Raw genomic sequence first — 14,220 nt, forward strand, 5'->3', positions numbered from 1 at the left:
CCTATTGTGTTGGCGTGTTATTAAAAAACAGAAGATTGTCATGCCATTCTGATGGGATTCTGCTTGGATAAAAGGAATAGTTAAGATAATGTGGCAAGGGTAAGTGGTGTAAAGGTGATTGAAATGTAGTATAATATATTCTGGGGAGCCTGGGTGGCTCGGTCGGTTAAACATCTGACTTCAGCTCAGGTCATGATCTCACGGTTCGTGGGTTTGCGCCCCACCTCAGGCTCTGTGCTGACAGCTTTGAGGCTGGAGCCTGCTTCGGATACTGTGTCTCCCTCTCTCCACCCCTTCCCTGTTCATGCTCTCTCTCTCTCTCTCAAAAATAAGTAAACATTAAAAAACTTTTTTTAAAATATATTCTGCATTTTATTATAGCGTTGTGATCTACAGCATTGTGAAAATACAAATTAGAAAGTACAAGACAACCTATAGTCAGTCTGGTCTTTCCAGTCATGGATAGAGAATAGCAAGCAAATTTAGAGGGAAGAAATTTGATACTGAGGAAAAGAAACTAATTTCTTATTAGAGATGCAATAAAAACAAATTTTAGACATCTACAGTTCTTTGGAATGGAGGAAAAACAAGAACTAATGAACCACAGTATTGCAGATGAGTAACTGGAAATTTTTTCATGTTAGGAAGGAAGTGAGAAATGGGAAAATTCTGTGCTACACATGGAAAATATACAAATAAAATATACTTTATCCACTTGGCTCCTGTAGTAAAAACTTAAAGGCACTTTCTAACTGGTGATAACAAGGGACATTAAATACCCTGTAGGGTATACATAGCAAAGCAAACAACAAAAATTAGGCTACTAGTGAATAAGGTCCCAAATGATGATGGTGAATAAAGCCAAGTAGTAAACAAGGAAAATTTGATATTGATATCTGATATTTCCCGAGTTGAAAATAAAATGATCTATGTTTTAAATCTTTTATATTTTCAGTTAAAGAACATAAGATTAATCACTAGAAGTTAAATGAAAGATCATGTAAAGTATTCTTTGCCTACATTCATTCATTGAGCATCTACTATGTGCTTGGGTACAAGGTACATCCTGCTACTATTTACAAGGATGAAAGGAATAACAGCTGACACTATACTGCATCAAGGGAAATAACAAAACCGTACAAGGAATTATAAGATTTAATATGGTTGATATTTGATAATATATGTGATAAATGTGATAAATGCTATAATTCAGATTTAAAGAATTGGAGGAGTTCAAATGAGAACCTCATACAAGGTTAACATTTCAAGGGGCAGGGTGGCATTTTGGTGGATCTTGAAGGAAGGGTAGAATTTTGATGATGATGATGCAAGAGGAAAGGTATTGCAGAAATAGAATTATGGACAATTGATAATAATCATTTTTATTATAGAATGGAAGTTCCACGGGGCAAAGATTTTTGTTTATTTTGTTCACTGGTATTATCCCCAGGTCCTTAGAAGAGTTCCTGACATATATACACATGTGTAAATATCAGTAAATATTTGTTCAGTGAAACACGTAATACAGAACTTACTATATGCCAGGCAAAATTTCTAAGCACTTTCCATATGTTTAATTTTCACAACAACAGAATTAGTGTTATTATTTATTATTTCTATTTATAGATGAGGAAACTGAGGCACAAAGAAGTTAAGAAACTTGTCCAAGGTCACATAACTAGTTAGAGAAAGAGCTAGGATTTGAACTTAGCAATCTACCTTCAGAGTCCATACTCTCTCTTTTTTTTTCTTTTTCTTTTTCTTTTTCTTTTTCTCTTTCTTTCTTTCTTTCTTTCTTTCTTTCTTTCTTTCTTAGAGAGAGAGAGAGAGAGAGAGAGAGAGGATCTTAAGCAGGCTCCACGCCCAGCCTGGAACTCGTTGCTGGGCTCCATCTCACACCCTGGGATCGTGACCAGAGCCAAAATCAAGAATTTAACACTTAACCAACTGAGCCACCCAGGTGTCCCCAGAGTCCATACTCTTAAACACCAAGTTACAGAAACAAAATTGATACATTTGTAAGACCAAAAAAGTACATGTTTGAGGCCAAACTATGAAGTTCTTGAAAACCAGGTTAGGGAATCTAGATCTATTCTAGAGATAATCAAACTGTTAGAGACTCCTGATCAGGGAAGTGTTCGGATCAGAACTGTCTTTTTAGGGAAAATGGCCTGGCAGCATTGAGGAGGACAGATTGGATTGAGGAGAAACTGGAATGAGACACCAGTTAAGAAGTGATCTGGTGGTGAGGGGTGATGACAGCCTTAACCTTAGTGGTGGAAGTGATGGTGATGGGGAGATCACAACAGATCAATGTACCTCTGAACATAAAGAATGGAAAGAATTTTGTTACTGATTTCAAGTTTTGGAAGGGAAGTTAGTAGGAGTAAGAGATGAATCAAAGTCCTACATCTTGGCTGAGAAAATGTTAAACCATTAGCAAAAAGAAAAAGAATTTTTGGGAGGAGATGATGAGTTTGGATATGTATTTGAGATGGTAGAGGAATACTAAGGTAGATATGTCCTGTTGGCATTTGAAAGCATAGGTTAGGAGTTCACAAAAGAGATACTGTCTGGGTGTAATCTTGGGGATCGTTCACATGGCAGTGGTATTTCAAACATAAGGGTGGTTGGGAAAGTTTAACAGAAGAGGAGAGGGCCTTGAGGAGCTCCTTAGTTTAAAGAGTTGGACGGAAAAGACCATGAATGGAATGAAAAAAAGAGCAGTTTGCTGAAGAGGAGGAACCAAGTAGTGCAGTATCCCAAAATCCAAGGAGAGTTTCAAGAAGGAAGGATAATCAACTGTCAAAAACAAAAATGTCAAGCATGAAGGCTCAAAAAGATTTGCTGATTAGGCAATCATTTGTGAGCTGCAAGAGTGCAATTTGAATAGTGGGTTGAGGACAAAATCCAGATTGCAAAATAGGCACTGTGAATATGAATTATTTGGAACTTGTACATGAGAAAAGATAGATACTTGGATGGTAGTTTGAACTGATAACAAGGCGGAAGAAAGATTCTTGTTTGTGAGTTTTGAGAAAGGAGGAAAACAATAGTGAGCATATTAAAAATGCAAAAGTAAGGTTCCAGATGGAGAAAGAAGAGGAAGAAAGGGCTGGATTTAAGGATGCTTGGGGTCCAATTAACCTGGAGCAGAAATGGAACATTTTTCCCTTCTGAGTTAGAAAAGAGAAAAAAAAAAATGAGTGTATTTGAAGTAGATACAAGGGAAATTTAATTTAAAATTTAAGATTCAATGAAATGGTTCTACCTGGCACAGTGGGAATCAATGTCATTTAATCTATTTGCATTTATTTGATCTAAGTTACTTTAGAATTACACATGTATGATGTGTTACCCTTTTTTGTCTTAGTTGATACTTAAATAAAAGACTATAGATGATGTCTTCAGATTCTTGCTTATAACTATACGGAAGTCAAGCAGTTCTTTTTTAACCTACTTTTTTGGTTCTATGTTTTAGTTGTCTCAAACTATATCACACAATGAGAAAAAGAATATAAGCACATTAAGTGCACCAAGTAAATGCTATTAAGTGATGAGTGATGCTGCATGTACAACAAGTGGATTCTTCGGATGGCTTTCATTTTTTAAATTATTTGCTAATGAGAAAACTTTGTGGATCTGACCCACAACCAATTCCTGATCTTCGTGAAACTCTATATAATAAGGTAAGTCTTTATCATTCCCAAATATAGAAAGTGGACATTTGTGTAAGTACAGAATTCAAATCAAATAAACTATGTATCTTGTTATACCAATGATGATGGATCTGAATTAAATAATGCATTGCATTCTAACATGCTTATAACAAGCATTAAGCTGGACTCTAACAGAGAACTACATTGTTACAATGTTCATCAATAACTTGGCCTAGAGACAAAAGGCTAAAGAGTTGCTTGATTTTGGCCATTTTGTATGGTCAGTTACCAATATTTCTCCTGTAGTACTTTTGCAATAACTCAATAATTTATTTAACAAGGCTTTATTAAGTCCCTGCAGTGTTCCAGCCTCCATGCTTGGCACTGAGGATACAGTGATGAGTGAGACAAAGACTCTGACATCCAAGTAGAGGAGATAGATTTTGAGAAAGAAAAAAAAAATTATTTGAAATACAGATTATGAAAAGTCTATGAAGAAAATCCAATATGTTAGAGATTAACTGGGTAGAGGCCTAAGTCATATTTGGTGGCTGTGTCAGGGTGCAGCCATTAATAAAAAAGGGAGAAATCACACTATGAAACTTTAATGTAGGAATAAGTTAAATAGGTGTTAGAGACCTGGAAAAGCACAAAGAAAACGTTAAGATGTCAGAGGAATAACTACAGGAAGCAACTATCACAACTGGGTCTGGGTGGCAGGAGGAAGAGTTTAGAGTAATCAGAATCTAGAAGCTCAGAAGTCAGAGCCTTTGGAGCTAGGACTCAACCTTTTAAGGAGTGGGCACTGCCCAGCTGCTTATTCTGAGTTGGGGGGAAAAAATGGAGGCTAGAACGGTTGCTGTTGCCAGGGCAACACTGACAGAAACAAGCAGGGACAGGAAGGACCACCAGTTCCTTCTTCCTTCCCTCTGCTTTCCAAGCTCCCTGCAGTCTAATGCAACCTCTTACTGAACCTAACAGGAAGCCAGCTGGCAAAAAACTGCAGAGTTCCAGCCCCAGCACCACAGTGCAGAATGCAATGGTAGATTTGGAGCTGAGAGACGATCACTGGTCAAGTGATGGAGAAGGGTTCTCTAAACAAGTGACTTTTGAGCTCAGATCTAAAGAATGAAAATAAGCCCCCCATGTTAATAATTAAGAGAATAGCATTTCAGAGGAAAGGGCTTAAACAATACAACATCAGAAAGGAGTCAGAGTATGATGAGGCATGGGAGTGTGGTCTGAGATATAATTTGAGGGAACTGAGGCCAGGATGGAGCCAGATCATGCCCACAAATATGCAGGCTGTTGGGTGTAATACTAAATACACACACACCTTATAATGCAAATCTGCTAAGAGCATTGGGAAGCCGCTAAAGGTTTAGGTGGGAAAAAAAAAAAAAAGTCTATTATTTGCTAAATACCCATTGAATACAAGGCACCATACTTGACAAGGATTCTTGCAAACAAGGAACTCATTCTCTACCTTCTAGCCTGTTCCTCTGTCTGCATTTTGATTTCTGGTCTACCCAGTTTCCCAACCAGAAACCTCTGAGTCATTCCTTCTTCTCACTCCCCACGTCCAATTCGTCACCACATTCTGTCAACTCTACCAATAGTTATGAAGTAACCCTCTCTTTTCTATTCTCACTGCTACTACCTCGGTCTTTCCTCTGCCCCAAGAACTGCCCTCCCCATATCCAGCCTTCACACTGCTGCTAGAGTGATCAATCCAGAACACAAATATCCTCAGGCTAAGACTCTTCGTTTGAAAACTACTTCAGCAGATGAGGTCCAAGAACCCAGTTAGGGCATTCAGAGCCTTCTGGAACCTAGCCCCTGCCTCCTCCAATTTCACTTTTCCCCCCTCCAACTTTATGTAACACCAGACAATTTGCAGTTACCCCTTCAAACCATGTCATTTTATGCCTCAGTGCCTTTGCACAGGATGGCTACTCTTTCAAGGCTTAGTTTGGGCATTAACTCCTCCAGGAACCCTTCCCTTAAATCTCCAAACTAGACTAAGTGCCCCTCACCTATGCTCCTACTTATCACTGAATCTCATTGGAATAGTCTGCTTATATGGCTCCTCCCCCAGTTGATGGTAAGTTCCTTGAGGGCAAAGATGTTCCTCTTTGTAACCCCAGCATGCATGGTGCCCTGTAAGTGGTAGGTACTCATTACTGAACAAACCAACAGAATTGACCTTATATAGCACTCAGCAGGGGGCCAGAGCCAGAACCTGACAGGAAAATTTCATATCCCAAGCTTAGAACATGCAACAGAGAAGAGCCCATAAAGGTATGAGTTAGTGAACACATCTCATGAAGGGACAAGGACAGAAGCTAATTGGTCATGGACCTCACTTTGACAAAGCACCTCAAATGCTGACTTGTGGCATCATCTCCAAATGAAGTTACACATATGGTTTTATATTCTATGCATGTTTTAAAAACATTAATATTTTAAAGGTAAATGTTTAAAATCTTCCATGATTATTTCCCTCTTTTGCTATTCTTCACTTTTTAATATACCAATAGCCAAAAAAAAAAAAAAAAAAATGGAAGTGAGATAATACCAAAGACTTTCATCAGGATTAACATTGACCTGGAAAAAGAGGAGATCATATTTATTGAAAAATGTTTCCTGGCCCTGAGGCAGGAAGAACAGGAACATGGCAAGTGGTGATCATGCAATAACTGGGCTGAATGAAGAAATAGGTGACTAGAAATCTAGTCCATAGTACTCATATGACTACAGGAAGAGTTTTCCAACCAGAAGAGGACATTCAGGATAGAAGACAGGAAAAGGAGTATCCAAAGCAAAGGTAACAGGAAGCCCTTTGAGTCTGTGCGTGGAGAGACTGCCCTTGTCTGCAGACTGAACCAGTTACATGTGGAGAGCTATCACCAGAACTGATGCCTTTTTTTTTTTTTTTTCAATTGGGAACTCTTTTTTTTTTTTTAATGTTTCTTTATTTTGAGATAGAGACAGCACGGTGGGGGAGGGGCAGAGAGAGATGGAGGGAGCGAATCCCAAGCAGGCTCCACATATGTGCAGAGCCCGATATGTCTAGAATACACCAGACGCTGGAAGCATGAAGACACCTCTGCCCTCTAAGAATGCTACAGTCTTTTGAAGCTTTTCTTTACAGAAGCTCAAAGTGATTTAACTGTGTTGAAGTTTCAGAAAATTGGGATGTAAGGAAATTGATGAATTATCAATTGAATGGTAAACAGTATAAAGTGTCTTCAACTTTCTCAGCATGGTATCTTTTCCATGGTGATTCTACTGCTAAGTTGATTTTTTTCTCCAAAGAAGCCTCTGTAAACTTCACAGACAACCAGAAGTACCGCTCCCCAGCTGCCAGTGGGAATGCTGGCAACACTTGATCTCAGCGGCTGATGTTCAGGGCTGCTCCTTCCCAGGGCTCTTCTCTTACTTCAGAGACTATGTCAACACATTGTGATGCAGGAGCAATAGAACAATGCCCAGAGCAGCCTGGCCTCCTCTGCTTCTTCTACTAAGTGGTTAGTTGCCTACCTGGCAGACATAAACACCTTCTGACAAAGAAATGTGAAAAGAGTTGGAAACCTGCTGTTTGGAGACTATTCTCCTACTAGACATCCAAGAGATCTCCAGAGATCTATTTCAGCCTCACATCTATGTAAGTACAATTGCAGTGCGAACCTGAGGAAGAAGGAAATGGATGGTACTTGAATGAATTCAAGTACTTCAAGGGCAAAAATGTCTATTTTCTTTCCATCTTCCCCTTTTCCTTCTAGTTTCACGTCTTATACTGCAACCAGAACAGCAGGAAAGCTCAGAGACTTAACTCTAGCTACTGGATTTTTCTTAAAAATAATTTCATTGAGAATTTGCGTTAAAATGAAAGCAAGTTTTCTGATTGTCTTTAAATTTTGGTTTTCTGGGCCGCCTGGGTAGCTCAGTCTATTAAGTGTCCCACTCTTGGTTTCAGCTCAGGTCATGATCTCACGGCTTCGTGAGTTCAAGCCCTGCGTGGGGCTCTGTGCTGACAGTACGGAGCCTGCTTGGGATTCTCTCTCTGCCCCTCCCCCACTTGCTCTGTCTCTCTCAAAATAAATAAATAAACTTTGAAATTAATTAATTAATTTTGGTTTTCCAGACCATTACCCCAATTTTCTTTCATTGAGTGAGAATTGAATGAACTTTTGGAAAGACGGTCACTTTTCATTATTCAAATGGGAGAGAAGATCCAGAATACAGGGCTTTCCTGTTCAAAGCTGAACGATTAGCTGGGGGCCCCATGGGGAGAATCCAGTCCACAACAGTCCAACCTTCTCAAAGGTGTGACCAGAACTGCAACATAGAATTGTGATGCAGCAATCCTAAAAGTATGTTTACTAGTGTGTTAAGAATGTTTAAAAAAAAAAACTGTCTAAGGAGATGCTATGCTTCAAAGTGCTATGAAGAACCAACCTGAAAGCACAAGTACCACAGAGAACAAGTAATGGGTAAACACTGCCATTTAAGAGCTTTTATGTAATTACAGATGAGAAATAACGCACACAGAAGAAAAGGCAAGAGAATCTTGGTGGTCAGTATAAGGGCGTTCACTATAGAATTCTTTTTGTTTTGTTTTGTTTATTCTTGAGAGAGCCAGAGAGAGAGCATGAGCAGGGGAAGTGCAGAGAGGAGGGAGACAGAGGATCTGAAGCAGGCTCTGCACTGACAGCAGCGAGCCCGACTCAGGGCTTGAACTAAAGAACCATGAGATCATGACCTGAGCCGAAGTTGGGACACTCAACCGACTGTGCCACCCAGGCGCCTCTCACTATAGAATTCTTAAAACTTTGCTATAGGTTGGAAAATTTTTTATAATAGACTACCAGTGGGAAAAGATCAAATGGGAATGGTAAATAGCAAACAATTATAGACACCCTTCCAAATTAAGTGATCAGAAAAGGCCCTGAAAACATTTCCATGTTGGCTCCCAGACTCCTGCTCCCTCCCTTTCCCAATTTCCATTAAAGTCAAACTGTCACCAGTCCACAAAATTCACAGTGACTACATTCATTCCTGGGAAAATCAAGACATTCCACCACCGCCCACAGGTGAATGTACTTCATATCCACACTATTCTTAGCCCTAATAGGGCCTTGGTCATCTTGAAACATTACCCAGAGAAGGAAGTCTGGTGATGTCATGGGAAGTCTGGAGCAAAGCTGAAGAAGTTCCATCCCTGAAATATATACAGCTCATTGCCTCTCTGTGTTTCATGTCCCCATTAAACTGCTGGCATTGGTTTCTGATTTGTAATCCAATTTAATATGGAATCTCTCTACCTTTTCTTTTTACTAAAAGTAGCCATCAACGCTTTTTCAAATGACAGTCATATTGTAATTCTCCAGAAAAATGCAACCTTTTGTAACTATCTCCTGAATTAATCTTCATCTGGTTAAAGCCAAAAGAGAGAAAAGAGGATGTGGGGGGGGGGGGGCACTAATTAAAAGAAATAACAAAGAATGTAAAGAATCTGCTTGTGACAGGATAAGTTAGGGTCCATCTCAAATACAATTAGATTCCTTCACGCTCTGTAACACAGTTAAAACCCTTATACACGCTCTCCCCGTACAATACTTGCTTAATTAGATGTCGAAAACATTTATTGAGCCTAGGGAAAGGCATAAATTATCACAAAAACATAAACTGTGATTGTGAAAATGAATACACAATCCTTGTAGAACAAGTTATAACAAAAGATTCTGTGTATATGTGAAATGAAGCCAGGTTCCCCTGATGCCCTATAGCAAGTCTGCTTTGTTTCTCTGCTCTATTTCACACATTCATTCAAAACGTATTTATTGTAATTCTATAACATATACATTCACTGGCCCTTTGATGTGATCAACCTTTTTTAATACTAAAATTTATTTTTTATTTATGAGTTTTATACTGCAGACCTTTATTGTACATGTAATGTTAATAAAGCAAGATAGTATGAACTTCCGTAAAGAATTTGCATAAATAAGCCTTGCTTTATTTTTAAAATATTTATGTAGAATCTACAAATGGTGTACTCATTAATATGAGTAACACTGTTGCAGATTTCACTTGCAACATCTCTCTGCTCAGATTTCTCATCATAATGATTGTGGTCATATCATTCTCTAAACTGCAGTGGTCACAGGGCAATGCAAGAGAAGCATAAATGCATAGGAATTTATGCTTCGTTATCTACATTTATCCTTATTAAAAATGTATCCATGGAGGGGCACCTCGGTGGCTCAGTCGGTTAAGCATCCGCCTTCAACTCAGGTCATGATCTCACAGTTTGAGAGTTTGAGCCCCGCGTCAAGCTCTGTGCTGACAGCTCAGAGCCTGGAGCCTGCTTTGGATTCTCTGTCTCCTTCTCTCTCTGCCCCTCCCCCACTTGTGCTCTGTCTCTCTCTCTCAAAAACAAATAAATGTAAAACTTTCTGAGGGGAAAAAAATGTATCCATGGAAATGATGGAAATGTTCTAAAGTGAGATTATGGTGATGGCTGTACAATTCTGTAAATACACTAAAAATCATTGAAATAAGTGAAGTTGATACTATGTAAATTATATCTCAATATCTCAATAAAGCTATATTAGAAACTGATCCATAAGTAAAATTATTAAGAAAACAAAAATATCTGGAAAAGTCCAGCCCACACAAATTAGAATTATTTTGAATCATCGTAATTAATAACAATATCTCAGTAAGGGTTGCTAATTGGATAAGAGGGCTGGAGGCTATGAGCTATCAGGCTGTTCTGGTCTTCCCACAGGAAAGCACAGCAGAGCACAGGGAACTTATCAGAGTGAGGGCCATGAATTATCTACTGCTTTTTAAAAGAAACTCATTTCTCAAGCATCAGCTTAGCCACTGGGCGCAATTAATTTTGGTACATCTTACAGAAGATTGTGATGTTCCAAATAGGTCCACACCATGATTGGTAACTCCTGCTTTTAAAATATTTAATGTTATAGGAAAATATTAATATGTATTATATGTAACACACAATGTATATATCTAACATACAACATTGTGTATTTTACATATTATATAAATATATATTTATAAAACTAAAAAGATATATATACCAAAACTTTAGTACTATCTCCAGATATTGAGAGTAAACCTACTAAATAGGGTCTTCTTTAAATTTTTTGAATGTCTATTTATTTTTAAGAGAGAGACAGAGTGTGAACAGGGCAGAGAAAGAGGGAGACACAAAATCCAAAGCAGGCTCCAAGCTCTGAGCTGTCAGCATAGAGCCCGACACAGGGCTTGAACTCGCGATCATGAGATCATGACCTGAGCTGAAGTCGGACACTTAACTGACAGAGTCACCTAAGCGCCCCTAAATAGTTAATTTAACAGTTGATGATTATGCTTTGGGATCTTTGACAAAATGTGTGGTGGTGTGTGTGTTTAGCCAAAATTGGTTTCATAAAACAATTCATATGTCTCAAGAACAGTGCAGTCTCAGCTCATTACCAGGATAATGGGAGAGGTGTGGGAAGGGTTTGTGGTGGACAGATTGGTAATCTCGAATGACAGTTACAACAAAACCAGTTAAAATTCACACATTTTTACCATCTATACACATGATCCAAAAGTGTCAAAACAATTCTGGAATAAATGTTTAGAAACGAACACCACACAGGTGAAGATAAAAGATTCTGTTCCATTTTCAGCTCCTTAGCTGATCTCCTCTTTGTTCCAGAGTTCAAAAGGGATGAGAAGGGCAAGGCCCAGTGTGGCTGCAAATTCACTGCAAATTTCTTCTCTGTGGCCCTAATTTCACAATTACACTTGCACCCTCAGGAGATTGTCCACTGACTGCTCTCTGGAGGGACTGTTCTTGCATCAAAGGGATCCTGGGGACCACATAAATGACTGCTGGAAGGGGCATTCCCTAGTCCTAGTGACCACAGAGAATCCACAGATTATCATGAATTTGCTAACAGTAGACATTGCAGGTTGTCACTTTTCTTAGAGTGATTTTTTTTTTTTAATGTGCACTTTGTCACTCACTTCTGGATGAGCCAAAGTTGACTACTGCATTTCATCAGATCTAAGATCCATCAATTATTATATCCATTATGTTATGGACCACTGAGAAAGAAAAAAAATGCTTCTAATTACACAATTAAATGCTTTCTCATTACTTAGAAGTTTTCCACACAATGTCTGTCATACTCTATTCTGTCATCCTCTGTGCATTTCTTAAAAGAGTGCTCCACTCCAGTCTCTGACAGGTCTTCTGCAAGTTTTATACTGGAACTTTCTTGACCACATCAGAAGGTATCAACAAAATGTTTTCAGATTATCATTAGAAACACATTTTATTTTTATCCAAGTATAAATTAATATACAGTGTTACATTTCAGGTGTACAATATAATGATTCAACAATTCTATACATTTCTCAGTGCTCATCAAGATAAGTGTATTCTTGGGATGCCTGGGTGGCTCAGTCAGTTAAGCACCTGACTTGATTTCAACTCAGGTCATGAGCTCACAGTTTGTGAAATCGAGCCCCGTGTCAGGCTCTGTGCGGACAGTTCGGAGCCTGCTCAGGATTCTCTCTCTGCCTCTCTTTCTGCACCTACCCCGCGCACACTCTCTCTCTTTCATAAATAAATAAACTTTAAAAAAAAAAAAAGAGGGACAACTGGGTGGCTCAGTTGGTTGAGTGTCCGACTTCAGCTCAGGTCATAATCTCACGGTTGGTGAGTTCGAGCCCCGCGTCAAGCTCTATGCTGACAGCTCAGAGCCTGGAGCCTGTTTCAGATTCTGTGTCTCCCTCTCTTTCTGCTCCTCCTCTGCTCGCATGCTGTCTCTCTCTCTCAAAAATAAAGATTTTTTTTAATAAAAAAAAAAGATAAGTGTATTCTTAATCCCCATCACCTATTTCATCCATCCCCCTATTCACCTCACTCTGGCAACCACCAGGTCTCCATATTTAAGAATCTGCTTTTTTGTTTTCTTTGTCTGTTTTGCTTCTTAAATTATTCCACATATAAGCATATGGTATTTGTCTTTCTCTAGTGACTTATTTCATTTAGCATTATACCCTCTAGGTCCATCCATGTTGTTGCAAAGGGCAAGATCTCATTCTTTTTTATGCCTGAGTAATATTCTATTGTATATATACATATACATCTTTATTCATTCATCTATCATTGGGCACTTGGGTTGCTTCCACAACTTGACTTTTGTAAATAATGCTGCAATAAACATAAAAGTGCATATGCCTTTTTGAATTACTGTTTTTGTTTTCTTTGGGTAAAAATACTCATTAGTGGAATCAAATGGTAATTCTATTTTTAATTTTTTGACGAATCTCCATACTGTTTTTCACAGTGCCTGTACCAATTTGCATTCACACCAACAGTGCATGTGGGTTCCTTTTTCTCCATATTCTCACCAACACTTGTTATTTCTTGTCTTTTTTATTTTAGCCATTTTGACACATGTAAAGTTATATCTCCTTATAGTTTTAATTTATATTTCTCTGATGATTACTGATGTTGAGCATCTTTTCATGTGTTTGTTGGCCATCTGAATGTCTTTGGAAAAACGTTTATTCAAGTCCTTTGCCCATTTTTAATTGGGTTTTGTGTGTGTGTGTGTGTTGAGGTGTATAAATTCTTTAAATATTTTAGGTATTAACATCTTATTGGATATATGATTTGCAAATAAATTCTTCCATTCAGCAGGTTGCCTTGTTTTGTTGATTTGGGGAGGGGAGGGAGGGGGTTGGTTTGGGTTTGGGTTTGTTTTTATTTTTGTTTTTGTTTGTTTGTTTGTTTGTTTTTTGCTTTTTGTTTTGGTGTAGTCCTGATAGTTTAACTTTGCTTTTGTTTCCCTTGCCAGAGGAGACATACTGGAAAAATATTTCTACAGCTGATGTCAAAGAAATTACTTCCTATTTTTTAAAGTAATTTTATAGTTTCAGGTTCACATTTAGGTTTTTAATCTATTTTGAGTTTATTTTTGTATATGGCATAAAGATGTAGTCCAAATTCATTCTTTTACATGTAGTATCCAGTTTTCCTCATCCCATTTGTTAAAGAGACTATCTTTTTCCCACTGTGTATTGTAGATTAATTGACCATAAAAGTGTGGGTTTATTTCTGGACTCTCAGTTCTGTTTCATTGATCTATGTGTCTATTTTTGTGCCAGTACCATACTATTTCAATTACTACTAGCTTTGCAGTGTATTTTGAAATCCGGGATGTATTGCCTCCAGCTTTGTTCTTTTTCAACGTTGTTTTGGCTATTTGGGGTCTTTTGTGCTTCCACACAAATTTTAGGATTATTCCGGTTCTGTGAAAAATATTGGTATCTTGATAGGGATTGCATTAAATATGTAGATTGCTTTGGACATTGTGGACATTTTATCAATATTCATTCTTCCAATCCATGAGTGGGGAATGCCTTTCCATTTGATTGTGTCATCTTCAGTTTCTTTCATCCATTTTATACTTTTCAGAGAACAAATCTTTCACCTTTTGGGTTAAGTTTACCTCAGTATTTTATT

The 14,220-nt window shown here is 38.1% G+C and overlaps 1 protein-coding gene across 19 annotated transcripts in view; it reads left to right on the forward strand.

Moving 5' to 3' along the window:
• Positions 1-7,131: 7,131 nt before the first annotated feature.
• The window catches only part of FAM71D (family with sequence similarity 71 member D), a 34,967-nt gene continuing 27,878 nt past the window's right edge, over positions 7,132-14,220 (forward strand). For 10 of the 19 annotated variants that reach the window (XM_045060090.1, XM_019833157.3, XR_006599704.1 and 7 more), the window contains exon 1: positions 7,133-7,326. The gene's annotated coding sequence lies outside the window, so the exon portion shown is untranslated. Of the gene's footprint in view, positions 7,327-7,806; positions 8,036-14,220 lie in introns of all 19 variants that reach the window. The other 9 variants (XM_019833156.3, XR_002158717.3, XR_002158718.3 and 6 more) reach the window with 4 other exon arrangements.

Source organism: Felis catus, chromosome B3, assembly GCF_018350175.1.
Source record: "Felis catus isolate Fca126 chromosome B3, F.catus_Fca126_mat1.0, whole genome shotgun sequence".
Classification (NCBI taxonomy): Eukaryota; Metazoa; Chordata; class Mammalia; order Carnivora; family Felidae; genus Felis; species Felis catus.